Source organism: Ammospiza caudacuta, chromosome 1 (assembly GCF_027887145.1).
Source record: "Ammospiza caudacuta isolate bAmmCau1 chromosome 1, bAmmCau1.pri, whole genome shotgun sequence".
NCBI classification, from domain to species: Eukaryota; Metazoa; Chordata; class Aves; order Passeriformes; family Passerellidae; genus Ammospiza; species Ammospiza caudacuta.
The window spans coordinates 39,014,378-39,031,024 of record NC_080593.1 but is presented as its reverse complement, the minus strand read 5'-3'; the positions used below and the strand labels follow the sequence as shown (position 1 = coordinate 39,031,024).

Here is a 16,647-nt window from a genome sequence, read left to right as displayed (position 1 = left end):
TTGTTTGTAAGATGCCAGAGCTGGAAAAGCATTTGCACAACGGGAGATGCTGACACAGCTTTTTCCATCATGGATGTACCATGGTTTCAGACATGTCTTCTCCCCTTGTTCTGAAGGGGATGGATCTTAACGTTCCTAATACAATGAAAACTAGCCTTGCTCTTCTTTCTTCCTTCTTTTAACGAGGCTCCTCTAAGACAGAAGGTAAAAACCAGGCTCTTTTCATATTATAATAATCACAGAGCAGTATTACTTGAGAGGGAAGGCAATACAATGAATTCAATATACACATGACAATGTGCATTTGATTAACATGAAGGAAACCAGAGTGATCACTAAGTGTTAATAACAATGTTACAAACAGAAATACAATTGCAAGAATATAAACTGTCAACAGTGATCAGAGACTTTTTTTTCCCCTGCTTTTCCCAGTACTGGTGAACATCTTCTTGACAGCAGGGGAGTCAGGAGAGAGAAAGGGAATTAACTCTGTTATCAAACCTAACTTTTTTTTTCCAGATTAACCTAATAATAAAATTTCACAATACGTTGGTGCTAGATAATCCAACAGCGGTGAAGTTATGACTAAAAGCATGCTTCTAGGGAAAGGAAAGCAGTAGACAGATTCTCTGCAAATGATGCACCAGCCACAAGGGAAAGATTTTTCTCTCCAGAACACAAAACCCTGCACAGCTCAAGATCAGTATTAAATTAAAGTAAAAGCCATTCCATCCTGAACACTCCTGGCATCCCACTCCACCTTTATGACTTGTCCCTGTCCTATGCAGGTCCATATATTAGGGCACTCAGTACTCTCCAGCTACCACTTGTGCATTAGACTGGAAAAGTGTTGTATTTCGAGGGAAGCTCTGGCTCTGGAAAGACACCAACTTAACTGTGCAAACTTACTGAAAAGGACTCTCTGGGGCACCCTTAGCCACCGCTCCAATGAATCACCTCTTTATGTACCTATTAGCAACCTACTGACACACTGTCATTACTGCAAGTTGGCCGGCAATCATCCTCCCTCCCCTGAAGGTGGAGCTACCGAACGGGAACAGGCACTTGAACTTCGTTAGCACCGACTTACTGTTGGAATTTATATCGACACAACTGCCAACGGAGAGCACTTCAGCACTCAAGAAATGTGATGTGCCATTAGCACTGAATACAGCCCTCTGAGCCAATGAGAAATATTTCAACATTCTGCATTTTATTTCCAGCTTCAGCCCAAGGGACTGTCAATAAAAAACTCCCACAGACTTAAAAAATATATTATCATTAGTAATAGTCTTAGAAATCTCTTGTATCCTATTAGGTTTCCAATTAGAGCTATCACTGCACACAAGTAACATACTGCCCTATTAAGAGTGCACCATCTTTGTAAGACATCAGTAGGCTTTAACAATGATGTGCTAAGCTTTCCTTTTAAGCTTTTCATAATTCAATTAACAGTGTAAAATAGCTGTGCATGTCCAACTTTTACACATTAACATTGATTTCTTATAAAAGAAAGACTGAAAGAGAATGATGCAAGTCAGCTTCAAGTACGATACTCTTAGATTTAACTTAGGATTAGTAATACCAAATAGCTCATGAAGACCCAGTGAATAACAGAAAAATGACAATACTCGACCACAGTGTAAGAACAGTGGCATTAACTATTGGTGGAGATATGGAAACTATCAAAGGCTAAAGATTACATTCTTTGTTTAAAATCCTTGCAATTATGTGCTTCAAAAAGAAATTCACTGATGCATGGACATAGGGCTGATTGGCACAGCTGTCACCTTGGCTGATATGTGTCACCACTGTTGAAATTAAGTGTCTAGATCTACTAATGCAACGCTTTAAAGCTGTCCAACATATGACCACTAGGAAGACAATTTTAACCAATTAAATAGAAATTGTTTCCACTGCAAGATGAGAGTACGTGAGCAACAACTTTCTGTATTAACTCAGCAGCCCACAACCTCTTCACCTCCAAAGAAAGAAATGAATAAAAGACCAGCAATACAGAGTGAAAAATGACTCCAAAAGAAAACTGAAAAGATCCCAACCCATTATTATTCTATCAAGCAGCATGTGTTACACTTCAGTGCAACTGAGATGTCTCTTGGAAAAACAGTGATATATTCCATGAAGATGCACTGCACTCACTGTAACGACTGATCCTGATTGTTCCCAGTGATGCTAGCTTATCCCCCAGATTGATGTTATGACAAAAACACTCCTTGGGAAACCTCCCAGAGCCAAGGTACTGTTCAAGGAATATCTAATTTTCCAAGTCTAGAAGCAGGAAAATGCAAGGCATTACCTCCTGGTAAACCCAAGACAGAGAAAAAGAGCACAAGTGAGACCAAGCTCAAAGTCCTGCAAGGGCCAAGTCCTAACCAGCACTGAGCTGCTTTGGAAAAACCTGATCTTGCTCTGCCTCTCTTTGCTGGCAGGCGCCATTTTCTTTCCCAACTTAAAAATCCAACAGATAAATTAGAAATGCCTGGAGCAGAGGCTGGGGAGCAGAACGATGCCTAGGCAAATTAGCTGCAGATGCCTTGCAGTACTGAGCAACTGTAAACACAGAACTGTGTCTCAGAGATTCAGTGCTCGTGGAGAAGACACACACACACACACAAACACACACACTCTTCCACAAATGGAAAAAGCTGAAATGACAGAAAGTCTGCAAAAACACCCAGCCTGTGGCTTTTTTGTATGAAGCCTGCCAGATATAACCTCCACCACAGGTCTACAATACAGGATACTACCCTGATATTTTGCACACACAAACTCAGCTTCCTCCTCTGCCCTGGCATCCTGGGCACATCACACAAAATATGCCTATGCCACAAGGGAAGGCAGGACTTTTTGGCATTCATCACATATAGCTAATGTATGAAAATCCCTGGGAACACAGTGATGGTACTTTCCAGGAGAATGACTCAGTAAGACTCCATTGTTTATGTAAACATGCTGGTTCATTTAGAAACTACCTGGTCCTTTCTAGGAGTTCACCAATGCTAATGTAAGTGCTCGCTTTAGTGAAAATTCAGACTAGCAAATAGTTTAGTTTCTCTTCTTTGAGATACAGAAGGCACAATAGCAGATCACTGCAGTGATAAATCAAAATAGCTGATGCTACAGACACTAGGTTAATATCCTGATATACCAAAGCAGCACATATTCCTTTTAAAAGCTAACTAATTTAGCAGAGTAGTTTAGAAGTGCCACAGACTGCTATCTGTCAGCATGATGAGAAGAAGGGCAATTCCCTGGTATGATGAACGAAATAACACTTAATGAAAACCTGCAATATATTTCAGGTAAAATTGCAAGTAACAAACCCATGAACTCATACACCAACTACTCCATATCCCTAGGTGCTATTTTTGAGGCTATTTTGCCCTAAACATGAAGAGTCTGATGCTAGCAGCTAAGCTGCTTTGAAGTTGCACACTTGGGGAAAATAAACATAAATTCTAAAAACACTGCAGACATGACCTTTTCCAAGGGACATAGCTCAAATCAGAAAGCAAACAACATACTAATGCCACATGGGAGTTTCAAGGTGGCAGAGAATCTAATGATCTCTAAAGTAAAACTTCACATTACAAACTGACAGCAGCTTTTTTTTTTTTTTTTTTTTGCTGTTGCTTTATTTTCTAGTAAGAAACAGTTAGTGGCTGAACATGGAAGTGCCTCTTAGTTATGGACTTACTAGGCAGCTTTAGGAAATAGCTGACTGTTAGAAATCCCTTTTCTTTCCTGTATTTTCTTCTCCAAAGATGTAAGCCTAGAACACATCAGAAGTTATGACTGCCAGGCAGGTAGCACATCATTCTCACATGGAGTTCTGTTGCACCTTGATTTTTCTGAGGAACCCACCCCACTCCTGACCTTGGGGTAAACACACTTTCTTTTCTCATAGCCCACTGCGTGGGGCCACCCTTGAACTTGCTCACTTATTTTGTTAAGCTGAATCCAGTGGAGAGATTGGAAAAGCACCCCAGAAATACTGGATCACTGGGGGAGGCAGGTGCCACCTTTACAAAGAAGCAGGACAGCTCATCCATCTTAGCCATTGAAAACAAACACCAAATCCTCCATTCAAAGAAATTTTGCCCTACAGATCTTTAAGCAAGCTGTCTTAAAATAGGTGTGTTGAAGGACAGAGTGAAAACCCACAAAACAAAATGCAGCTAATCCTTTGGCCCAAACTTCACTTCAAAACTTTCATATTAATGCACAGTTCTAATTTTAGAAATAAATTGTCACCTTCTGCACATGCTTTAGCTACCAAAATCTATTATTATTATTTTGATTACTATAGCACCAAGACACTCCATTCATAGGTAGGACCCCACTATGCCAAGCCTGCTACAATACAATCCAAAGACCTGTGTACACAATTTAAAAAGGTTTTTCAATTATAAAATAAGCATTAAAACATTACACAGTTATTAGGAAGAAATCCAAATAGACAAAACAGAAGCAATTAAAAGGATACCCAGGGCCATCCATTTAATTACTATTTTTTTGGCAAAGTAGTTTAAAAGTGAGATGCCTCTCATTTTTAAGTCAAAGAATGGAAATTAAGGGAAAATAAAGGAAAAAAAATAATCACAACACAAGAAAACACTCCTGGGCAACTGTGGTAAATTAAAGGTAACATAGTGAATTACCACGTGCCTACGTGAATCAGCAGCAATTTTTGCCCACTGTCATGACACACAACCAAGCTGCTCCTCTGTGTTAACATAAAAATGATGGATTGATATTATCAGGTGAAATTCCTGCAGGCTCAATGAGAGGGAAAACTTTTTCTCTTGCTGTCTTTTCCCTCAATGAGAGGGAAAAGACAGCAAGAGAAAAACCTGCAGCCAGCTTTAGTTAAAACATAAGAAGGGAGCAAGGGAGGCCGAGAGGTAAGTGAGCAAAGATGGAACATAATATTGCTACGGCAACCCAAACATAAAGTTTTGAAAATAGAACTTAATTCTCCTTCTAGTTCATATTCAGGAATATGGTTCTCCAGTACAAAGCTGTAAATATTATTATTTTTGTAAGTCATTGAATGTATTGTGTTTTCTGTCTTCAATTTAAAATGCAGTCACAATATTATTGCATGAGCATAAGTGCCTTAAAAATCCCACCACATTTCCAATAGAGTTAGAGATAATATCATTCTTCTCTGCATTTCATACACAAAATTTCTGTTTTAACACCTGGGAAAGCTTTTCCCTTAAGTATCAGCCTAATGTAAAATTAGGAAGGTTCGAACAATTGCACAAAGCTTAAACTGGAGGATAAATGGTGCAGTGAATTACTTTCTTGCTAGGTTAAAAAAGGAACTAAATAACTAAATAGCTCTGATAATGGATCTGATAAGGTGTAATCCAGGGATTTATGGGACTTCAAGGAAAACTGATCACGGGGATTTCTTTGTGGGAATATAAAAAATTACTACATTTCCAATTTATATAAAAAATACTTGGCAATAAGATCACACAACAACCAAGAGTTACCACAGCCAAGATCTCATTCTTTTTCTATTACAATAGGAACAGAAATATTTCAGTCTCCGAAAAAGATTACTGAGAAGTTACTACTAAGCTACCTGGTGAAAAGGCCAACCCTCTTACACAATTTCACTGCAGAGTCTGATTTTTAAACCAGGCTCTAAAGATTTAAAATAAAATCTCAGTTTTGACCTCAGGGAGGTAAGGAAGAGACTTGTGATATTCTCAGGAGTGTGCTGCAGCTCTATTTAACAATAATCACTCCAATTTAGGAGCAAGTCGTTATAAAAAGGTTCAAGAGAAATTAATCCATTTAGCATTGGTTCCAAAATTGAAAGTAAATCCAGCCTGCTCAGTTCTCAAGGGTTTCAGTTTTTCTTTCCAGTGGCTTCTTTGTAGCCTTCTCTATGCAAAGTACTGGAAGTTTGTCCCACTACACAGGGGGAACATTTTCAGTATCAAACATGACTGCAGAAAGGCTGTTTCTCTAAGTCTGAGACTTTAGTATGTACAGTGCAGAAATACAGAAAACGCCAGACTAAGTAACAAATGAAATTATTTTCATTGTATGCAAATCTTTTTGTTTTCTCTTCATATATTTAGTTTGAGGCTGTGAACAAAAATTAAATAAATTAAAATGTCCAGCTTATATGTGACCTTACACATCCCATTAAATAGTACTTGGTATAAGAAACAATGAAACAAATGGGGAAAGAGTAACACAGAATCTGACCCACCTAACAATAAGCTATTTCTCATTTAAAATGACAAGAAATGTGATGGTAGAATCTGAGGTCTGCCAACATAACCCCATGTTATTTTTAAATTAGTTTCCTTCCTCCATTTGTCTGTTGACTATCAACTACCAACATGGAGACAGAAATTATTGCACATCATCAGACCTCATTTCCAAATTATTTATGTATTTATAGCACAGATATGTAATTTACAGTTGGTAAGCAAAACCAGGCAGTTTCACAAATGCACAATTTCTGCAACTACATCATTTTTAGGGGATGTCTTCATATTCCAACAGGTTTTTGGAAATTGGTGTAGAAATATAACCAGTGAACCTATTTATTTCTGCAACTTTATTGGCTGCATAAAGCAAGCATACCCTAAACTGGTTGCCTAGAATCAAATTGACAGACCTATAATTAAAGACAAATAAAAGACAATCAATATTACTGATAAATACGAAAGTTCTTGTTTCACTAATCTCAAATGTGGTATATTCCTGAAAAGAAAGCAAATCGACTTCCTCCTGGCACCTACTGGGATATAGTAGGTTCTTCGTACATGGAAAGGAAACTACCCCCTCTGAAAACTAAACAGTTCAATAATATCCCCTTCCCCTCCATAAGCTCCAGAGGGGCTACACTGAGTGATAACAAGGCTCTTTCCTAAATACTGTGCTTCATCCATTAAGGAAAACAGAAATCTACCACAATTAACCTACCATTCCAGAATCAAGGTGGGACCTACATCTGTGTTTCTGTCTATCATGCCCATCTTCTGTGCTGTTCTCACCAGTCTGAAAATATGGAAGGTGATCTCACTAAGCAGATAAAACTCCCCAGTACATCATAAATATTTAGGAGCCCTGTAGTACACCAATTGTAAAAGTAATCAATTTGAACCCACATGATCTGGACACTTCTGTCTCTTCACAATTTGCTTGCCCTGTCAAGGAAAAAAAAAATAGAGAATCCCACCTATTTCATAAGCCTACCTATCCAGCACCAAGCTAACATAGTGGACTGTTTATTTTGGACTTTATCATGCTTTTGCCCTATAGATTTCATTATAATTCTGTAGATCAAGAAATACATACCCTAAATAAATTAAATTGAAAGGACAATGTCAGCTACAAACCAACTTGAAAAAAACAGCCCCGGAAAGTTAAAGATGCTATGTAACAACTGGCAAGGTACCTCTGCTATGCTGAAAATTGAAAGCAAACAAGACTCTTGAGCTTCCTCACACTAATAAAGACAAAGTTCTTGAGGCTTCACCCAACTGCCTCCTTGAGCTAACTTTCTTACTTCATGGGGAGGAAAAGGGCTACTTGAAAGAGATGAGTCAATTCATTTCCAGACTAGAGATACACTACCATCTCTCTTGCACTGAATGAAGGAATTCTGCCTAAAGTCTGTACTAGGAACAGATGAAGTAGTATTTTAAGATTACTAGTTTATATGCAATTTCTAAGTTTTCAAGAGAGCATAACCTAAGGGAAAAAACCTTTCTCCTGTACCACAGGCACCTAAACTGTCCCATCATCTACCTACCTACCAACCAACTTGCCCTAAAAAACATGTTACAAATTAGAACAATCCATCAGCCAATCAACAAAGAGTCCCCTTCCCACCAGATGTATGATAAGTAGAGTCAACATCACTTAACCAGGGAAACAGGCCATCCCATTATCTTGGCTTACCATCTTTATATCCCTTCCCATCAGCATACCAACACTGATACTGATAACAATACGTTGAGGAACAAAATACAGTATGTCTTGAAGGACATATCTTAAAGATACATGAAAGATAGAAAGAAAAAAGAGTCTAATCTCCATGTCTTCCCCTTCTCCTTTGCCTAGATTAAACCTCCTTTCCTTGCCACTCACTAAATAAATCAAGATCACTGCATTTGAATGAACCCATTTCACTGTGGATGCTAACAGCAAAACTACACAAACCAGCAAATAACAGCTCAAAATTTGGTTACTCTTCTCAAAACAACAACAAAATATTCTCAATTATGCTGTACTACCCACAGAGAAAATTTTTCCTGATTTTCACAGTTCTAAACTATCAAAATTACCTGGCAGAAAGTAAAGTAATTTGAAAACACTGTCTTTGAGTTTTAAAACTCTGGCATGCACAGACTAGAAACAGAAATCTAAGATGAGAGTTTGCTTTAAGTAAAACAAGATTACCTACACTGTAATACAGCACAGCTGCCAGGCAACTACATAGCAGCCACTAAAAATTGTTTATATACCACTGCAAGTTGTTCCCATTAATAACATGAGCCAGTCACAATAGCTAGCTGACATTTACTGTAGTAGATACAAATATTTCAAAGCTGGTTAGAGAGAAAAAATTTCCAAAATCCCCAAAAACCTATCAAGAGATTTAATTAGAAAGATAGAACTTTGATTTTTCTACAGCAGATTCACATGCATAAAGGATAGCCTAAACAGGTGCCTGCAGTGACTTTTCAAACTTTTGTTACTTTTTTGTTTTCAAAGTATTAGGAACATTAAATTTAATCCTCATTAGGAGCCACAAGAGGACTAAGCAGAGCTCTTAAATGATGCATCCAGTTTTGTGGCCAACTTGCATGCCTTAACTTGAAGAACACATATAGTCCTTCACAAATTATCTTTTTTTCTTCAGAACCCTATTTGGCAATCGATATTAAGCAACTTCACCATGCATTGCAAAAAATGTCATAGATGAATTTCAAACTTCCCAATACCTTCACTTCATGACCCTTTTATTTGGAAATGTCCAAATGCCCCAAATGTAAGGAAACATTCATGACAATGAAGCAATGAAGTGACAAGCAATAATAGTTTCAAGTTAGGGCATTATGTCAGACCTTTTATGAAAAACATGTTACATTCATACAAGCCAACACTTGGTGTCTTCTCCTCCCTGATTTCCACCAAAGAGAGATGACCTAGCAACAATTTAATATGCTGAAAGACAACTCCCTTGAGGGGCAGTTAAATTCTGCTGACAGAGAACAACAGCAGGCAGGGAACAGGGAATTGCTAGGGAGCACAAGAAATTCAGGCATCCTCAACATCACTCCTGGTCCCACAAGGCTTAGGAATTTGCTTCTGCAGCTGATCACTGATATCCTTAAGTTTAAACTAAATTTAAACTTTTCAATGCCATGAAGAAAAAGAAAATCATGCTAAATTCATACTTATATTATCTGAAATCACTCATGTTAAATAATACTTCATGTTTGTTGCCATGGAGGCTTTTCTAGTCATTAAAAAAGAAAGACATTTTCCTCACAAATTTCTGGTGCAATCCAAGAAATACACAAAAAAGGGTCTAAAATACACATTTCTTCATTGGATGGTGGTAAAATTGAATTGGTAATAATTCTAGCAAGAGGTTTTCTATTGTACAGGCAGAAGGAGGAGAGCACACCTCACAGAAACATGCACGTGTCTTAGAGACAGAGAACAGCATACATTTTCTAACCTTTTAACCTCAGTATCATTGCAAGTTATACTTTGAAGCAAGAGTGACAAGATTAGGCGTATGTTTTGAGAGCTGAGCCTTGGTTTTGTTATGCTATAACCATTTCCATAATGCCAAGGAAACTGCAGAACTGACACAGAGATAGATGAGCAGTTTGCACCTAATATTACACTATTAAGTTTCTGAACACTAACTGAACACGTTGCTTCTAATTAGGCAAAAATATGGAAACAGCATAATAGCACACAGTGGTATGGCAAAACACCTGGAAGAACTGCCAGCCTTAATATTCATGCTTGATGCAATTTTCCATACATAACAACATAAGAGAAATAAATCTCCCACTAGCTACAAATTGCGGGGTTTTCAGGTATGAAGGTAGGGAAAATATCTCTAAGCACAAAGAAAAGTGATTTGTTTCCAGTCACCTCAGATTCATTCACTTTGATTTTTCTTATTAAAAGGCATTTCAAGTATTTCTTGTAGTGAAATAAAGATGTTCAAACAGCAATACATTTACAATATAAATATATTTACACTATTTACACTATGTTGGAAAATTTCTCATCCACTCTAGATAACCCCACCTGAACTTTCAAGATAAAATAATAAGCAGGTATTGCTTCATTTAAGTTTCTATGTCAAGACCTCAGTTCAGAAAGGCCAGTAAATAAAACTCTTAGAGTACACACAAAAGGCCTTCTCAAAAAATTAGTGAGAACAGACAATTTCCAAAGGCAGCTGACATTCCCATAATTAAAAGTGATTATCCTATTTTTTTAAAAAATATATTGGGGTTTTAATCAAATGTAGCTACAAGTTATGATGAGCCAACTTTTTTTCAAATTAAGGTAAAAAAGCTGAAAATAACTCTCCTCTGATGAGTTTGTAACCATCAGAAGAGCAGACATCCCCATGATGGTATCATTAACAGATTAGTAAACAAACCAATATTAGTATGATTTTTTTAGATCACTCTACATAAATATACACAAAACACATGGAACTTTCAAGCCATGAGTTAATGATACTACAAACTTGAAACCTGATCAGGTAAAGTCAACAAGCACTGAAGTGAAACACCAAAGTGAGTCCTTATTTTGTGCTTTAAGACTCAATTCACTGAGAGACATACTAATTTGACAAAAACATAAGAGAAAATTGTTTTAGAAATTACTCTTAATAGTGTTCTTTTATATATATACACACACACATATATATATGTGTGTTTCATACAACACAAATCTTTTTACAACTTGACTTACAAAGGTTTTTTTTTCTAAACCCATTTTTCCTCCTATAGAACAAATTTAAAATAAAGTTCAGTTCACACATTCGTATACTAGAGATAGTATTACTCCAAAGATTTTGATAACAGGTCAAGTGCAAATTTTATCTACTAGCTTATCAAAAGAAATATAGATCCATCAGGCTGGATCTGATCTGAAGTCCACCTAGTTTAACACCTCGTATCTCACTGGCTTCCAGTGTCAAATAGGTCAGAGATGGGCATCAGAAGGTTTCTGCCAAGTTTTCTGTTTTCCTCTACCATAACAACATCCCCAGTGGTCACTGCTTGAGCCTCAACACCAGGCACCCATGTTTCCTTTCTGAAATCAGTATTATGAATCAGCTGCAGTAATTCTGTCTGATTTTGCCCCCCATAGAAGCTTGAGACTTTTTGAGGCTTGTTTAACTCCTGCTTTCAGTAATGTAATACAGCACGGAACTCCTATGCCCCATTTTGCTTTGTAAAAAGTGAACAAATTAAGTTTCACTATCTTTTAATCTCATTCCATATGCCTTTGTTCTTGTCTTAGAAGGGGGAAAACCGTTCCTCTCTATTTTCTCTTGAGGTTAAAAAAATGAGGAAAAAGGCTCAGGCTCCTCAGGGAAGAGGTCACAGCACCAAGTCTGATAGGGCTCAAGAAGTGGTTGGAAAACATTGTTGGGCACATGGTGTCATCCTTGAGGATGGAGCTTTGCAGGGCCAGGAGTTGGACTTGATGATCCTTGTGGGTCCCTTCCAACTCAGTATATTCTGTGATTCTGTAAATGCTATGTTTGTTGGTTTGGTTTTTCAGGGTTTTTTTTTAAGGAAGCAATCCTTGTGTCTTCACATGAGAAGTTCCTCCAGTTCCTTTTTTTAAATAAATTCCATCTTTCCTCTCCAAAATCTGCTTACTCTTCCAATACACTCTTTTAGATAAAGTGGACAGCATTCCACAGAAGCTGATAGATGATCCATTACTCTGTATGTGTTTGAATTTAGCTTTTTTCTCATTCACACAATCCTTTTTTCAAAATGGGAAAACTTATCACCATAGGTGACAATACCTCTAGTGAGCACTAGGCCAGGAAAGACTAAGTTTCTTTCCCTACTTCAAAGTTTGTGGCAAACCACTCATTGTTAAAGGTCTATCCTGTGAGCATACATTTGTTAAGCCTCTTTCTAAAAGCAAGTACTTCTCTATCAGTCTGGGCTAGCTGAAGTCAATGACAAAATTCTATCAAGTTCAACAGAACTAATTCATATGCAATGCAGGGCACAGCAATCTCTTGGGAATCCAGCACAGTCCCCCCAACAAAATCAGCAGCAACTGCAAAAGCCAGATCACTGCAGAGCACTTGGATTGGGAGGCTGCCTCATCACACTTAGCCCAGTCAGTAATTATGGCATTCCTAATTCCCACTGTCAGCAAAGAACACTTTTGAAAGCATCCTTGTGGCACCTGCATCCCATGAAAATACAAAATACTGTATTTTTTATGGAAGACAAAAAGTTTGTTATCAATCAATGTTGCTGCAGGGCATCTTCAAAACAAGAAACAAGCTTTGCTTCTGTCATTAAACTGACACTAGTTTATAGACAATTACAGAAGAGCACAACCTTATAAGGAAAGCACAGAGCTTTACAGAGAACTGAACTCCTCTGCAGGAAAAATTTTAAGGTTCTTTTGTTTAAAAAATTTTGTATTAATTCAAGTTACCCTTCCTACACTCCCAATATGAGAATTTGGAGGCCAGGAGTATTTTGACCAAAGCCTAGGTATTTCTGTTTCTATTAGTTTTTGCTCAACAACCTTTTTCTTTTCTCTCTGAATCTACAGATGTGGGTTTGTGTTGGGTTTTTCTGTTATGTGGTTTTGGGTTTGGGTTTTTTTGGAGGGGTTTGTTGTGTTTTTTTTTTAAATCTTTAGCATATCAAGATATTTCTCCTCCCTAGTCCCAACATGTAGAAACTGTGTAGTTTAAAGTCCTGCTGAGATTTGCAGGCACAAATGTCAACTATAATAGTCTAGCCTTTTAACATATTTCCTTCTTCACTCCTGATATTTTTACACTCTGTGGAATTAATTCTGTAACCTGAAGTGCCACTTATTAAAAAGGCAAGCCATGGTAAAGAGCTTGCTACCATCATCACTTCCTTTACAGAAATATAGTGATTTCACTCATTACAGCACACTCAAGTTTAATCAACACCCTGGCTTCTGCTCTGTGTAGGTATTAATCATTTATAAGTTCCTGGATTCTATTGCTCACTTTGTAGGTCATTTCCGTAGGCATTCCCTTGCAACCCTATCAGACACAATGCATAAAATTAATTTCTGGGATGACCTGATATGGAAGGGGATGTGGAAAAGGAGCATGAAAAGGGATGGCATCAGTAAGGGGTGAGGATTTCTGGTCCCAAAGAGATACAAGACAGGTGTGCACATGTGTATGTGGAAGGAGCAAAAAACACTCTTTGTGCAAGCCAGGACTGAACAAAGATTTCAATGTAATGCTCAGAATTAAAGCAGATTTTAGTCCATAAGCAAGTTTAATTGGAAGAAACAAACAACTCTCCCCCAGCCCCAAAAACCCCTCCACAATGCTCTTCTGGTACAACATCTTAAGGTATCTTGCTTAAACCTAGGAGCAAGAGTTTAGTACTGCTCCCAAATCACCATAATGAATAACACTGACTTTGAACACTGATGGTAGCCACATGTCTGCCCAAATCTATTTCAAATTCCGTTATGTTCTTGGCCTCAATAATCTCCTATGACAGTACATTCCAGAGACTAATTATATGTGTAAAATACACATATAATACCTTCCTTTTATTGCTCTTCTATTTGCCATCTTTGATTTCAATAGAACATCTCTCTTGGTTCTTCTGCTATGAGAAAAAGAAAACAGATGTTTCTAATTTATTTTCTCTTACACTAGAATTCAGTGCAGCATGAAGTTAGCAGTTAAATGACTGAAGTATTTCATCCTGATTGTGTTCTTCCAGACAGAGTAAATGTCTGTTCTTACAGACTAAACTTACCTACCTACTAAGAGAATCAGAGAAAGAGGAACAAGGAAGTTAAGAAATTCAAACCTATGAACTTTAGGCAACAGGTTTATGACAGAAAATGAGAAATCAAATACCAAAAGCATTAAAAATGCTCCCCTATTCAATGCTGGTATGTCTATATTTGGGAAAAAGCTAAACCAAACAAACCACCCCAATGAACCACAAACTAACCAAATGAAACAGAGTGTGTATGGCTGACATACATGCTAGTGAGGGAGAGGGACAATTAAAAAGGCAAAAGAACAGAACTTTATATGTAACATCACCCAAACCTCTGGTATCACACATACTCAGCATGCTATTTTAAATCTCACTGTAGAAGCAATTAGTCAACAGTAGCAGCTTCCTTTGTGAGCATAAGCAAGTTCTCAGGTGCCATCATCATGGTCATGGATGAACAGCTTAACAAGGGATCAATGCCACCATTTTGCAATGACACTTCTGGTCACTTGCAGGAAGGGTGTATATCAGTATTTGTGGGTAACTACCATTATCTGGGTGTAAGCTGCATCAAACAAAAGCATGGCTTCAACCAAAACACTTAATTAACTAGGAATGTCCATGTAGAAGCAATGAATTTGTAAAAGCTAGTGGAAGTAGATTTCAGAGGGAACACACCAGATTGCAGACTCATGACATTGGTGTTAAAACTTCAGTGGAAATCTTGCTTGATTTAGTTATTGCAGGATAGGAAAGGACAATTCAGAGAAATTACAGAGCTTTTATGTTACTTCAGCTATAGGACTGATCCTTAAATACAAAGGCTGCCTGCTCTTAGACCCACTACCAGCCTGCACTGTGTCTTACTATACTCAATTCCAACTTTCCTTATTTATTTTAATGGAAACAACACTGCAGTTGAGGAAAAATACACACTTCAATGATTCATTCTGGAGGATGATGGGACCCTTGTTCTTTACACTGGATTCATTAGCATACATTTGATACACGTGAAAAAGCCTCACCTATATTGCCCAGCTTTGAGGACTTGAAAACAAATTTCTGGAGCAGAGAAACTCTTGTTGACAATATATATCATTCAGATTAGATTTTTTTAGGTGTATTTTTAACAGTGAAACAGATAATAAATAAAGTGTTCTGTTACAGCTAGGAAGTTCATTGCTCTAAAACACTGTAAAGACTGGAAGAAAGCCACTAGTCAGCTATGATTAGCCAAGGGCACAAGAGCACAATTAGTTCTTACTTGATGACAGGACCAGATACAGAAAGGAAACCCATGTGGGTGATACACAAAATGAGATGTCCTGATTGAGTGCAACAACATTCAGATTGAATTTTCAAAAAATGTCATACATCTTTTAACAAACTTGTGTGCTAATGGTCCTTTTATATCTAGCTCTGATCATACAGACACTATTTCATGTGTAAAATTGGAGTACACAAAACCTCTATAACCCCAGAGCTGCACTCACTCTGTTCAGTGATGTGATCACACATACTCCCATAGGGTATTCCATTACAGAGGATCTAGAATTGTATTATCATTTTTGCTACAAAACGACAAGAATATACATTATGGCAGCACTGATCCCTCTCTGTCATGAAAAAAAGTCTACCCTTTATCCCACTGGTATTAACTGGCAAGTCAGTGTTACCCTTAGAGTCTGTTTTGCACACCCCTCCTAAGAGACTTTTCTTTGTGTGCTTCTTCTCCTGGGTGATGCAATGTTTGCAGTTTTTATAAAAACACATACTCTGTCAACTTCTACAAGTCAAATTAAATGCTGAAGAAAAGGAAACTTGATCTTACAGGGATTCTTTTTCACACAGCTACTTCTGCACATTTGGGAGGGAAAAAATAAAGAAAAAAAAACCCCAACAACCCAATTCTTTACTTTCTCAAAACTTCCACGGCATTGTGGTAAGTGAATGGAAAATATGTGTTTGCACACACATACATGCTTTAAATACACTGCTGACAAAAAGCAGATCTGATTCAACACTGTTCCCTAGAGGTGTTGTCCCAGATAGCATTGAACAGTTTTAAAATGTTCAAATTACTATGAATTACCTCAAAATTTGCAAAGTGAAATGGCGGGCAAAATAAAAATCAAGCTAAAATTTACTTCATCATTTTGAAGTTGAAGTCTGGTAGTGGTTCAGTCTTCTTGAACAATTCAACTACTGCAAAACACATATTGAGAGGCACCATTTAGTCTTCCTTACTGTAAGGGATTTACTTTTAACTGCTGGCAAAAGCCAAGTACATGTTCCCCTCCTGAGCATCTTTTAATCTTCATAGTTTCTGTTCCTTTAATCCATGTAGAACAGACCCCCACCAAGTAGGTATGTCTCCCCAGGCCAGGTTACAGAGGGAAGGCAGCTCTGGTTCAGTGCCAACTGAGTTCAGGTGTATTTCTGAAAAGACCAGAAAGCAAGATTTAAGCTGTGCAAGCTCCAATTAAAGCAGAAAACCAGCTTACACGAAGAAAAAGTCTACCTATTAAAAAACTTCTTAGCAGCTGTGACCAGCATGGATGAGAAATGGCGAGAGAGGTTGCCCAGTGGCTGTTGTGCTGGTTTCACACAC

At 37.6% G+C, this 16,647-nt stretch overlaps 1 protein-coding gene across 4 annotated transcripts in view; it reads right to left on the bottom strand.

Annotated features, from left to right (window-relative positions):
• LOC131556614 (ubiquitin-conjugating enzyme E2 E1) overlaps positions 1-16,647 on the bottom strand; it is a 45,788-nt gene that overhangs the window by 10,039 nt on the left and 19,102 nt on the right. The window lies entirely within an intron of this gene.